The 11,844-nt window shown below is 58.8% G+C and overlaps 1 long non-coding RNA gene across 1 annotated transcript; it reads left to right on the top strand.

The window, feature by feature from the left end:
• Positions 1-995: 995 nt before the first annotated feature.
• On the top strand, positions 996-11,437 carry LOC144954266 (uncharacterized). The gene is made up of 4 exons (XR_013641118.1): positions 996-1,104; positions 5,543-5,686; positions 9,248-9,433; positions 11,418-11,437. It is a non-coding gene; the product is annotated as an uncharacterized LOC144954266 (long non-coding RNA).
• Positions 11,438-11,844: the final 407 nt, after the last annotated feature.

Below are 11,844 nucleotides of genomic sequence, written 5' to 3'. Positions count from 1 at the left end.
ACACGCAATCCCAGTGCAATCCCAGTGCAATCCCAGTGCAATCCCAGTGCAATCACAGTGCAATCACAGTGCAATCCAAGTGCAATCCCAGTGCAATCACACGCAATCCCAGTGCAATCAGTGCAATCAATGCAATCCCGGTGCAATCCCGGTGCAATCACAGTGCAATCCCAGTGCAATCCCACCGCAACTCCCACACGCAACTCCCACACGCAACTCCCACACGCAATCCCAGTGCAATCAGTGCAATCCAAGTGCAATCCCGGTGCAATCCCAGTGCAATCCAAGTGCAATCCCACCGCAACTCCCACACGCAACTCCCACACGCAACTCCCACACGCAACTCCCAGTGCAATCAGTGCAATCACACGCAATCCCAGTGCAATCCCAGTGCAATCCCAGTGCAATCCCAGTGCAATCACAGTGCAATCCAAGTGCAATCCCAGTGCAATCACAGTGCAATCCAAGTGCAATCCCAGTGCAACTCCCACACGCGCTCTGCTCCCCCAGGGACTGTGATTCTCCGCGTGAGCGCCACCGACGCCGACGATCCGGCGACGCTGAACGCGCTCCTCACATATCGCATCCAGCTGCCGGCATCATCATCAGCAGCATCATCATCATCAGCATCAGCAGCAGCATCATCATCAGCAGCATCATCATCAGCATCCATCATCATCAGCATCAGCAGCAGCATCATCATCAGCAGCATCATCATCAGCATCAGCAGCATCATCATCAGCAGCAGCAGCAGCAGCAGCATCAGCAGCAGTAGCATCATCATCAGCAGTATCATCATCATCAGTAGTAGCATCATCAGCAGTATCATCATCAGTATCATCATCATCAGTATCATCATCATCAGCAGTATCATCATCATCATCAGCAGTATCATCATCCTCATCAGCAGTATCATCATCATCATCAGCAATATCATCATCATCATCAGCAATATCATCATCATCATCAGCAGTATCATCATCATCATCAGCAGTAGTAGCATCATCATCAGTATCATCATCATCATCAGCAGTGCCGCTGCCCTTCATGATCGATGCATCGAGTGGGGAGATAGCGGTGCTGACCGCCAATCTGGACAGAGAGGTGACCACTACAACCACCACAACCACCACCACAACCACCACCACCACTACAACCACCACCACCACCACTACCATCACTATAACCACCACCACAACCACTACCATCACTATAACCACTACCACCACCACAACCACCACCACGAACCACTCCACCAACACCACAACCACAACAACCACCCAACCACCACTACCATCACTATAACCACTACCACAACCACACACACCACCACCACCACTACAACCACAACCACCACCACTACCATCACTATAACCACTACCACAACCACCACCACAACCACCACCACAACAACCACCACAACCACCACCACTACAACCACTACCACAACCACCACAACCACCACCACTAAAACCACTACCACCACTACCACAACCACCACCACAACCACCACAACCACCACACCCACCACCACCACAACCACCACCACCACCACCACCACAACCACCACAACCACCACAACCACCACCACCACTACCATCACTATAACCACCACAACCACCACCACAACAACCACCACAACCACCACCACCACAACCACCACCACAACCACCACTATAACCTCCACCAGCACCCCAACTACGACCACAACCACCACCACAACCACCACATCCACCACCACAACCACCACCACCATCAAAACCACCACCACCACCACCACCACTACAACCACCACCACAACCACCACCACAACCACCACCACCACTACAACCACTACCACAACCACCACAACCACCACCACAACAACAACCACCACAACTACCACCACCACAACCACCACCACAACCACAACCACCACCACCACAACCACCACCACTACAACAACCACTACCACAACCACCACAACCACAACCACCACCACTACAACGATTACCACCACTATAACCACCACCACAACCACAACCACAACCACCACAACCACCATAACAATCACAACCACCACCAACACTACAACGATTACCACCACCACCACTACAACCACAACTGCAACAAACACCCACACACCAATTCATGAGTGAGTGAGGGAGTGAGTGGGTGAGTGAGTGGGTGAGTGGGTGAGTGAGTGAATGACTTAGTGGGTGAGTGAGTGAGTGGCTGAGTGAGTGAGTGAGTTGCTGAGAGAGTGAGTGAGTGAGTGAGTGAGTGGCTGAGTGACTGAGTGAGTGAGTGGCTGAGTGAGTGAGTGGGTGAGTGAGTGGGTGAGTGAGTGGCTGAGTGGCTGAGTGAGTGAGTGGCTGAGTGAGTGAGTGGTGAATGACCTGGTGAGTTTTCTCTGGCCAGGCGGTGAGCGAGTGGTTGATGGAGGTGGCTGAGTGAGTGAGTGGCTGAGTGACTGAGTGACTGAGTGAGTGAGTGGCTGAGTGAGTGGCTGAGTGAGTGAGTGGGTGAGTGAGTGGCTGAGTGGCTGAGTGAGTGAGTGGCTGAGTGAGTGAGTGGTGAATGACCTGGTGAGTTTTCTCTGGCCAGGCGGTGAGCGAGTGGTTGATGGAGGTGGCTGAGTGAATGAGTGGCTGAGTGAGTGAGTGGCTGAGTGAGTGAGTGGCTGAGTGGCTGAGTGAGTGGCTGAGTGGCTGAGTGAGTGGGTGGCTGAGTGAGTGAGTGGCTGAGTGAGTGAGTGGTGAATGACCTGGTGAGTTTTCTCTGGCCAGGCGGTGAGCGAGTGGTTGATGGAGGTGGCTGAGTGAGTGAGTGGCTGAGTGAGTGAGTGGCTGAGTGAGTGAGTGGCTGAGTGGCTGAGTGAGTGGCTGAGTGGCTGAGTGAGTGGGTGGCTGAGTGAGTGAGTGGCTGAGTGAGTGAGTGGTGAATAACCTGGTGAGTTTTCTCTGGCCAGGCGGTGAGCGAGTGGTTGATGGAGGTGGCTGAGTGAGTGAGTGGCTGAGTGAGTGAGTGGCTGAGTGAGTGAGTGGCTGAGTGGCTGAGTGGCTGAGTGAGTGGGTGGCTGAGTGAGTGAGTGGCTGAGTGAGTGAGTGGTGAATAACCTGGTGAGTTTTCTCTGGCCAGGCGGTGAGCGAGTGGTTGATGGAGGTAGCTGAGTGAGTGAGTGGCTGAGTGAGTGAGTGGCTGAGTGAGTGAGTGGCTGAGTGGCTGAGTGAGTGGCTGAGTGGCTGAGTGAGTGAGTGGCTGAGTGAGTGAGTGGCTGAGTGAGTGAGTGGCTGAGTGGCTGAGTGAGTGGCTGAGTGGCTGAGTGAGTGAGTGGCTGAGTGGCTGAGTGAGTGAGTGGCTGAGTGAGTGAGTGGCTGAGTGAGTGAGTGGTGAATGACCTGGTGAGTTTTCTCTGGCCAGGCGGTGAGCGAGTGGTTGATGGAGGTGGCTGAGTGAGTGAGTGGCTGAGTGAGTGAGTGGCTGAGTGGCTGAGTGGCTGAGTGTCTGAGTGAGTGGTTGAGTGAGTGAGTGAGTGGCTGAGTGGCTGAGTGAGTGAGTGAGTGGCTGACTGAGTGACTGAGTGAGTGAGTGAGTGGCTGAGTGGCTGAGTGAGTGAGTGTCTGAGTGAGTGAGTGAGTGGCTGAGTGAGTGAGTGACTGAGTGGCTGAGTGACTGAGTGGCTGAGTGAGTGAGTGGCTGAGTGAGTGAGTGACTGAGTGGCTGAGTGAGTGAGTGGCTGAGTGAGTGAGTGGGTGGTGAATGACCTGGTGAGTTTTCTCCGGCCAGGCGGTGAGCGAGTGGCTGATGGAGGTGGCTGAGTGAGTGAGTGGCTGAGTGACTGAGTGAGTGGCTGAGTGGCTGAGTGACTGAGTGGCTGAGTGAGTGGCTGAGTGAGTGAGTGACTGAGTGGCTGAGTGAGTGGCTGAGTGGCTGAGTGAGTGAGTGAGTGGCTGAGTGAGTGAGTGACTGAGTGGCTGAGTGAGTGACTGAGTGGCTGAGTAAATGAGTGGCTGAGTTAGTGAGTGGTGAGTGAGTGGTGAGTTTTCTCTGGCCAGGCGGTGAGCGAGTGGTTGATGGAGGTGGCTGAGTGAGTGAGTGGCTGAGTGAGTGAGTGGGTGGTGAATGACCTGGTGAGTTTTCTCCGGCCAGGCGGTGAGCGAGTGGCTGATGGAGGTGGCTGAGTGAGTGAGTGGCTGAGTGACTGAGTGAGTGGCTGAGTGGCTGAGTGACTGAGTGGCTGAGTGAGTGGCTGAGTGAGTGAGTGACTGAGTGGTTGAGTGAGTGGCTGAGTGGCTGAGTGAGTGAGTGAGTGGCTGAGTGAGTGAGTGACTGAGTGGCTGAGTGAGTGAGTGGCTGAGTGAGTGAGTGGGTGGTGAATGACCTGGTTAGTTTTCTCTGGCCAGGCGGTGAGCGAGTGGCTGATGGAGGTGGCTGAGTGAGTGAGTGGCTGAGTGACTGAGTGAGTGGCTGAGTGGCTGAGTGACTGAGTGGCTGAGTGAGTGGCTGAGTGAGTGAGTGACTGAGTGGCTGAGTGAGTGGCTGAGTGGCTGAGTGAGTGGCTGAGTGACTGAGTGGCTGAGTGAGTGAGTGAGTGACTGAGTGGCTGAGTGAGTGAGTGGCTGAGTGAGTGAGTGGTGAGTGAGTGGTGAGTTTTCTCCGGCCAGGCGGTGAGCGAGTGGCTGATGGAGGTGGCTGAGTGAGTGAGTGGCTGAGTGGCTGAGTGAGTGGCTGAGTGGCTGAGTGACTGAGTGGCTGAGTGAGTGGCTGAGTGGCTGAGTGAGTGAGTGAGTGGCTGAGTGAGTGAGTGACTGAGTGGCTGAGTGAGTGAGTGAGTGGCTGAGTGAGTGAGTGGCTGAGTGAGTGAGTGGCTGAGTGAGTGAGTGGTGAGTGAGTGGTGAGTTTTTTCCTACCAGGCGGTGAGCGAGTGGCTGATGGAGGTGGCTGAGTGGCTGAGTGACTGAGTGGCTGAGTGAGTGGCTGAGTGGCTGAGTGACTGAGTGAGTGGCTGAGTGGCTGAGTGAGTGGCTGAGTGGCTGAGTGAGTGAGTGGCTGAGTGAGTGGCTGAGTGAGTGAGTGAGTGGCTGAGTGACTGAGTGGCTGAGTGAGTGAGTGACTGAGTGGATGAGTGAGTGTGTGGCTGAGTGAGTGAGTGGTGAGTGAGTGGTGAGTTTTCTCTGGCCAGGCGGTGAGCGAGTGGTTGATGGAGGTGGCTGAGTGAGTGAGTGAGTGGCTGAGTGACTGAGTGAGTGGCTGAGTGGCTGAGTGACTGAGTGGCTGAGTGAGTGGCTGAGTGGCTGAGTGAGTGAGTGAGTGGCTGAGTGAGTGAAAGGCTGACTGAGTGGCTGAGTGAGTGAGTGAGTGGCTGAGTGGCTGAGTGACTGAGTGGCTGAGTGAGTGGCTGAGTGGCTGAGTGAGTGAGTGGTGAGTGAGTGGTGAGTTTTCTCCTACCAGGCGGTGAGCGAGTGGCTGATGGAGGTGGCTGAGTGACTGAGTGGCTGAGTGAGTGGCTGAGTGGCTGAGTGAGTGAGTGGTGAGTGAGTGGTGAGTTTTCTCTGGCCAGGCGGTGAGCGAGTGGCTGATGGAGGTGGTGGCAGTGGACTGTGCTGGTGCTGCCCATGGACTCTCCTCCACAGCTTCCGTCAGAATCATCATCCTCGACATCAACGACAACGCTCCCAACATCCTCACCAGCGGAGCAGGCGGCGTGAGTGCTCACCAGCTCGCTCAGCCACTCGCTCAGCCACTCAGTCAGCCACTCACTCAGCCACTCACTCGCTCGCTCAGCCACCCACTCACTCGCTCACTCGCTCACCTCGCTCACTCGCTCAGCCACTCACTTGCTCGCTCGGCCACTCGCTCACTCAGCCACTCGCTCACTCGCTCAGCCACTCGCTCACTCGCTCAACCACTCACCCACTCGCTCACCCACTCGCTCAGCCACTCAGTCAGCCACTCAGCCACTCGCTCGCTCGCTCAGCCACCCACTCACTCGCTCACTCGCCCACTCGCTCACTCGCTCAGCCACTCACTTGCTCGCTCAGCCACTCGCTCACTCAGCCACTCACTCACTCACTCAGCCACTCGCTCACTCGCTCAACCACTCACCCACTCGCTCACCCACTCGATCAGCCACTCAGTCAGCCACTCAGCCACTCACTCGCTCGCTCAGTCACCCACTCACTCGCTCACTCGCCCACTCGCTCACTCGCTCAGCCACTCACTCGCTCGCTCAGCCACCCACTCACTCGCTCACTCGCCCACTCGCTCACTCGCTCAGCCACTCACTCACTCACTCAGCCACTCGCTCACTCGCTCAACCACTCACCCACTCGCTCACCCACTCGCTCAGCCACTCAGTCAGCCACTCAGCCACTCACTCGCTCGCTCAGTCACCCACTCACTCGCTCACTCGCCCACTCGCTCACTCGCTCAGCCACTCACTCGCTCGCTCAGCCACCCACTCACTCGCTCACTCGCCCACTCGCTCACTCGCTCAGCCACTCACTCACTCACTCAGCCACTCGCTCACTCGCTCAACCACTCACCCACTCGCTCACCCACTCGCTCAGCCACTCAGTCAGCCACTCAGCCACTCACTCGCTCGCTCAGTCACCCACTCACTCGCTCACTCGCCCACTCGCTCACTCGCTCAGCCACTCACTTGCTCGCTCAGCCACTCGCTCACTCAGCCACTCACTCACTCACTCAGCCACTCGCTCACTCGCTCAACCACTCACCCACTCGCTCACCCACTCGCTCAGCCACTCGCTCAGCCACTCAGTCAGCCACTCAGCCACTCACTCGCTCGCTCAGCCACCCACTCACTCGCTCACTCGCCCACTCGCTCACTCGCTCACTCGCCCACTCGCTCACTCGCTCACTCGCCCACTCGCTCACTCGCTCAGCCACTCACTTGCTCGCTCAGCCACTCGCTCACTCAGCCACTCGCTCACTCGCTCAACCACTCACCCACTCGCTCACCCACTCGCTCAGCCACTCAGTCAGCCACTCACCCACTCACCCAATCGCTCACCCACTCAGTCAGCAACTCACTCACCCATTTGCCCACTCACTCACTCACTCACTCACTCACTCACTCACTCACTCACTCACCCACTTGCTCACCCACTCGCTCACCTACTCACTCACTCGCTCGCTCACCCACTCGCTCACCCACTCGCTCAGCCACTCAGTCAGCTACTCAGCCACTCACTCGCTCACTCGCCCACTCGCTCACTCGCTCAGCCACTCACTTGCTCGCTCAGCCACTCGCTCACTCACTCAGCCACTCGCTCACTCGCTCAACCACTCACCCACTCGCTCACCCACTCGCTCAGCCACTCAGTCAGCTACTCAGCCACTCACTCGCTCACTCGCCCACTCGCTCACTCGCTCAGCCACTCACTTGCTCGCTCAGCCACTCACTCACTCACTCAGCCACTCGCTCACTCGCTCAACCACTCACCCACTCGCTCACCCACTCGCTCAGCCACTCAGTCAGCCACTCAGCCACTCACTCGCTCGCTCAGTCACCCACTCACTCGCTCACTCGCCCACTCGCTCACTCGCTCAGCCACTCACCCACTCGCTCACTCGCTCAACCACTCACCCACTCGCTCACCCACTCACTCACTCACTCAGCCACTCGCTCACTCGCTCAACCACTCACCCACTCGCTCACTCGCTCAACCACTCACCCACTCGCTCACCCACTCGCTCAGCCACTCAGTCAGCCACTCAGCCACTCACTCGCTCGCTCAGCCTCTCGCTCAGCCACTCAGTCAGCCACTCAGCCACTCACTCACTCGCTCTCACATTCGCTCAGCCACTCAGCCACTCACTCAATCACTCAGCCACTCACTCACTCGTCCACTCACTCAGTCGCCCACTCACTCACCCACTCAGTCAGCCACTCACCCACTCACCCAATCGCTCACCCACTCAGTCAGCAACTCACTCACCCATTTGCCCACTCAATCACTCACTCACTCACTCACCCACTTGCTCACTCACTCGCTCAGCTACTCACTCACTCGCTCACCCACTCGCTCACTCACCCACTCGCTCACCTACTCACTCACTCGCTCGCTCACCCACTCGCTCACCCACTCGCTCAGCCACTCACTCACTCACCCACCCACTCCCTCACCCACCCACCCACCCACTCGCTCATTCACCCACCCACCCACTCACCCACCCACCCACCCACTCAATCACTCACTCACCCACCCACCCACCCACTCACTCGCTCATTCACCCACCCACCCACCCACTCACCCACCCACCCACCCACCCACCCACCCACTAAATCACTCACCCACCCACCCACCCACTCACCCACCCACCCACCCACCCACCCACTCACCCACCCACCCACCCACCCACCCACTAAATCACTCACCCACCCACCCACCCACTCACCCACCCACCCACCCACCCACCCACTCACCCACCCACCCACCCACCCACTCACCCACCCACCCACCCACTAAAACACTCACCCACCCACCCACCCACCCACCCACTCACCCACCCACCCACCCACTCACCCACCCACCCACCCACCCACCCACTCACCCACCCACCCACCCACCCACCCACTCACCCACCCACCCACTAAATCACTCACCCACCCACTAATTCACTCACTCACCCACCCACCCACCCACTCACCCACTAATTCACCCACTCACCCACCCACCCACCCACTCACCCACTAATTCACCCACTCACCCACTCACCCACCCACCCACTCACCCATTAATTCACCCACTCACCCACCCACCCACTCACCCACTAATTCACCCACTCACCCACCCACCCACCCACTCACCCACTAATTCACCCACTCACCCACCCACCCACCCACTCACCCACTAATTCACTCACTCACCCACCCACCCACCCACTCACCCACTAATTCACCCACTCACCCACCCACCCACCCACTCACCCACTAATTCACCCACTCACCCACTCACCCACCCACCCACTCACCCACTAATTCACCCACTCACCCACCCACCCACTCACCCACTAATTCACCCACTCACCCACCCACCCACTCACCCACTAATTCACCCACTCACCCACCCACCCACTCACCCACTAATTCACCCACTCACCCACCCACCCACTCACCCACTAATTCACCCACTCACCCACCCACCCACTCACCCACTAATTCACCCACTCACCCACCCACCCACTCACCCACTAATTCACTCACTCACCCACTCACCCCCCCTTCCCCCCGTGTCTGCAGCTCTCTGTATCTGTGCAAGAGAACAAGGTTGGACTGCACCTCCTAAGTGTCCCCGTGGTGGACCGCGACGAGGTCAACTCCTCCAACTGGAGGGCGACATTCCACATCGTCCAGGGCAACGAGGGTGGACACTTCGCCATCCACACTCACCCGCTCAGCAACCACGGCTTGCTCACCCTCGTGAAGGTGAGGGTTCAGACAGCGCGCTCACCCGCTCGCTCACCCACTCGCTCACCCACTCGCTCACCCACTCGCTCAGTCGCTCGCTCACCCGCTCGCTCACCTGCTCACTCGCTCACTCACCCACTCGCTCAACCACTCAGTCGCTCGCTCACCCACTCGCTCACCCACCCACTCACTCACCTACTCACTCACCCACTCACCCACCCACTCACTCACCCACTCACCCGCCCACCCACCCACTCACCCACCCACCTACTCACTCACCCACTCACTCACCCACCCACTCACCCGCTCACCCACCCACTCACCCACCCACCCACTCACACACCCACTCACCCACCCACCCACTCACCCACCCACCCACTCACCCACTCACTCACCCACTCACTCACCCACCCACTCACCCACTCACCCACCCACCCACTCACACACCCACTCACCCACTCACCCACCCACCCGCTCACTCACCCACTCACTCACCCACTCGCTCACCCACTCGCTCACCCGCTCGCTCACCCGCTCACCCACTTGCTCACCCACTCGCTCACTCACCCACCCACTCACTCACTCGCTCGCTCACTCACTCACCCACGCACTCACCCACTCGCTCGCTCACTCACCCACCCACCCACTCACTCGCTCACTCACCCACCCACCCACTCACCCACCCACCCACCCACCCACCCACCCACTCACCCACCCACCCACCCACTCACCCACCCACCCACCCACCCACCCACTCACTCACTCACCCACCTACTCACTCACTCACCCACTCACCCACCCACTCACCCACCCACCCACTCATTCACCCACCCACCCACCCACTCACTCACCCACTCACCCACCCACCCACTCACCCACCCACTCACTCACTCACTCACCCACCCACCCACTCACTCACTCACCCACTCACCCACCCACTCACCCACCCACCCACTCATTCACCCACCCACCCACCCACTCACCCACCCACCCACTCACTCACTCACTCACTCACTCACCCACTCACTCACCTACTCACTCACCCACCCACTCACCCACCCACTCACCCACCCACTCACTCACTCACTCACCCACCCACTCACCCACCCACTCACCCCCTCACCCACCCACCCACCCACCCACTCACCCACCCACCCACTCACCCACACACCCACCCACTCACGCACTCACTCACCCACCCACCAACTCACTCACTCACTCACTCACCCACTCACCCACCCACCCACCCACTCACCCACCCACCCACTCACCCACCCACCCACTCACCCACCCACTCACCCACTCACCCACCCACCCACCCACCCACCCACTCACCCACCCACCCACCCACCCACCCACTCACCCACCCACTCACCCACCCACCACTCACCCACTCACCCACCCACTCACCCACCCACCCACCCACTCACCCACCCACCCACCCACCCACTCACCCACTCACCCACCCACCCACTCACCCACCCACCCACTCACCCACCCACTCACCCACCCACCCACCCACCCACTCACCCACTCACCCACCCACTCACCCACCCACCCACCCACTCACTCACCCACCCACTCACTCACCTACTCACTCACCCACCCACTCACCCACCCACTCACTCACTCACCCACCCACTCACCCACCCACTCACCCCCTCACCCACCCACCCACCCACTCACCCACCCACCCACTCATCCACACACCCACCCACTCACCCCCTCACCCACCCACCCACCCACTCTCACCACCCACCCACTCACTCACTCACTCACCCACTCACCCACCCACCCACCCATTCACCCACTCACTCACCCACTCACCCACTCACCCACCCACTCACCCACTCACCCACCCACCCACCCACTCACCCACCCACCCACTCACCCACCCACTCAACCACCCACCCACCCACCCACCCACTCACCCACCCACCCACTCACCCACTCACTCACCCACCCACTCACCCACCCACTCACCCACCCACTCACCCCCCAGGCTCTGGACTTTGAGTCGACCTCCCACCTCCGCCTGCTCATCAGCGTGGAGAACGAATCTCCTCTGGATTGCCGCCTCGGATCAAACTCCGGATACGGAGCCGGCTCTGCGCATGGATCTGGAGCCCTCTCTGGGTCCGGAGCGTTCTGTGGATCAAGCTCTGGATCTGGAGCAAACTCTGGATCTGGATCGGTCTCTGGATCGGGATCGGTCTCTGGATCAAACTCTGGATCTGGAGCAGTGTTTGGATCTGGATCAAACTCTGGATCTGGATCGGTCTCTGGATCGGGATCGGTCTCTGGATCAAACTCTGGATCTGGATCAAACTCTGGATCGATATTGGTCTCTGGATCAAACTCTGGATCTGGAGCAGTGTCTGGATCTGGATCTACGGGAGGTGATAACTTATCTGTGTCCACTAACTCCC

The sequence above is a fragment of the Lampetra fluviatilis genome, unplaced genomic scaffold, assembly GCF_964198595.1.
Source record: "Lampetra fluviatilis unplaced genomic scaffold, kcLamFluv1.1 SCAFFOLD_935, whole genome shotgun sequence".
Classification (NCBI taxonomy): domain Eukaryota; kingdom Metazoa; phylum Chordata; class Hyperoartia; order Petromyzontiformes; family Petromyzontidae; genus Lampetra; species Lampetra fluviatilis.
Note: the sequence above shows the minus strand (reverse complement) of the source record. Positions and strands in the feature narration are given on the sequence as shown.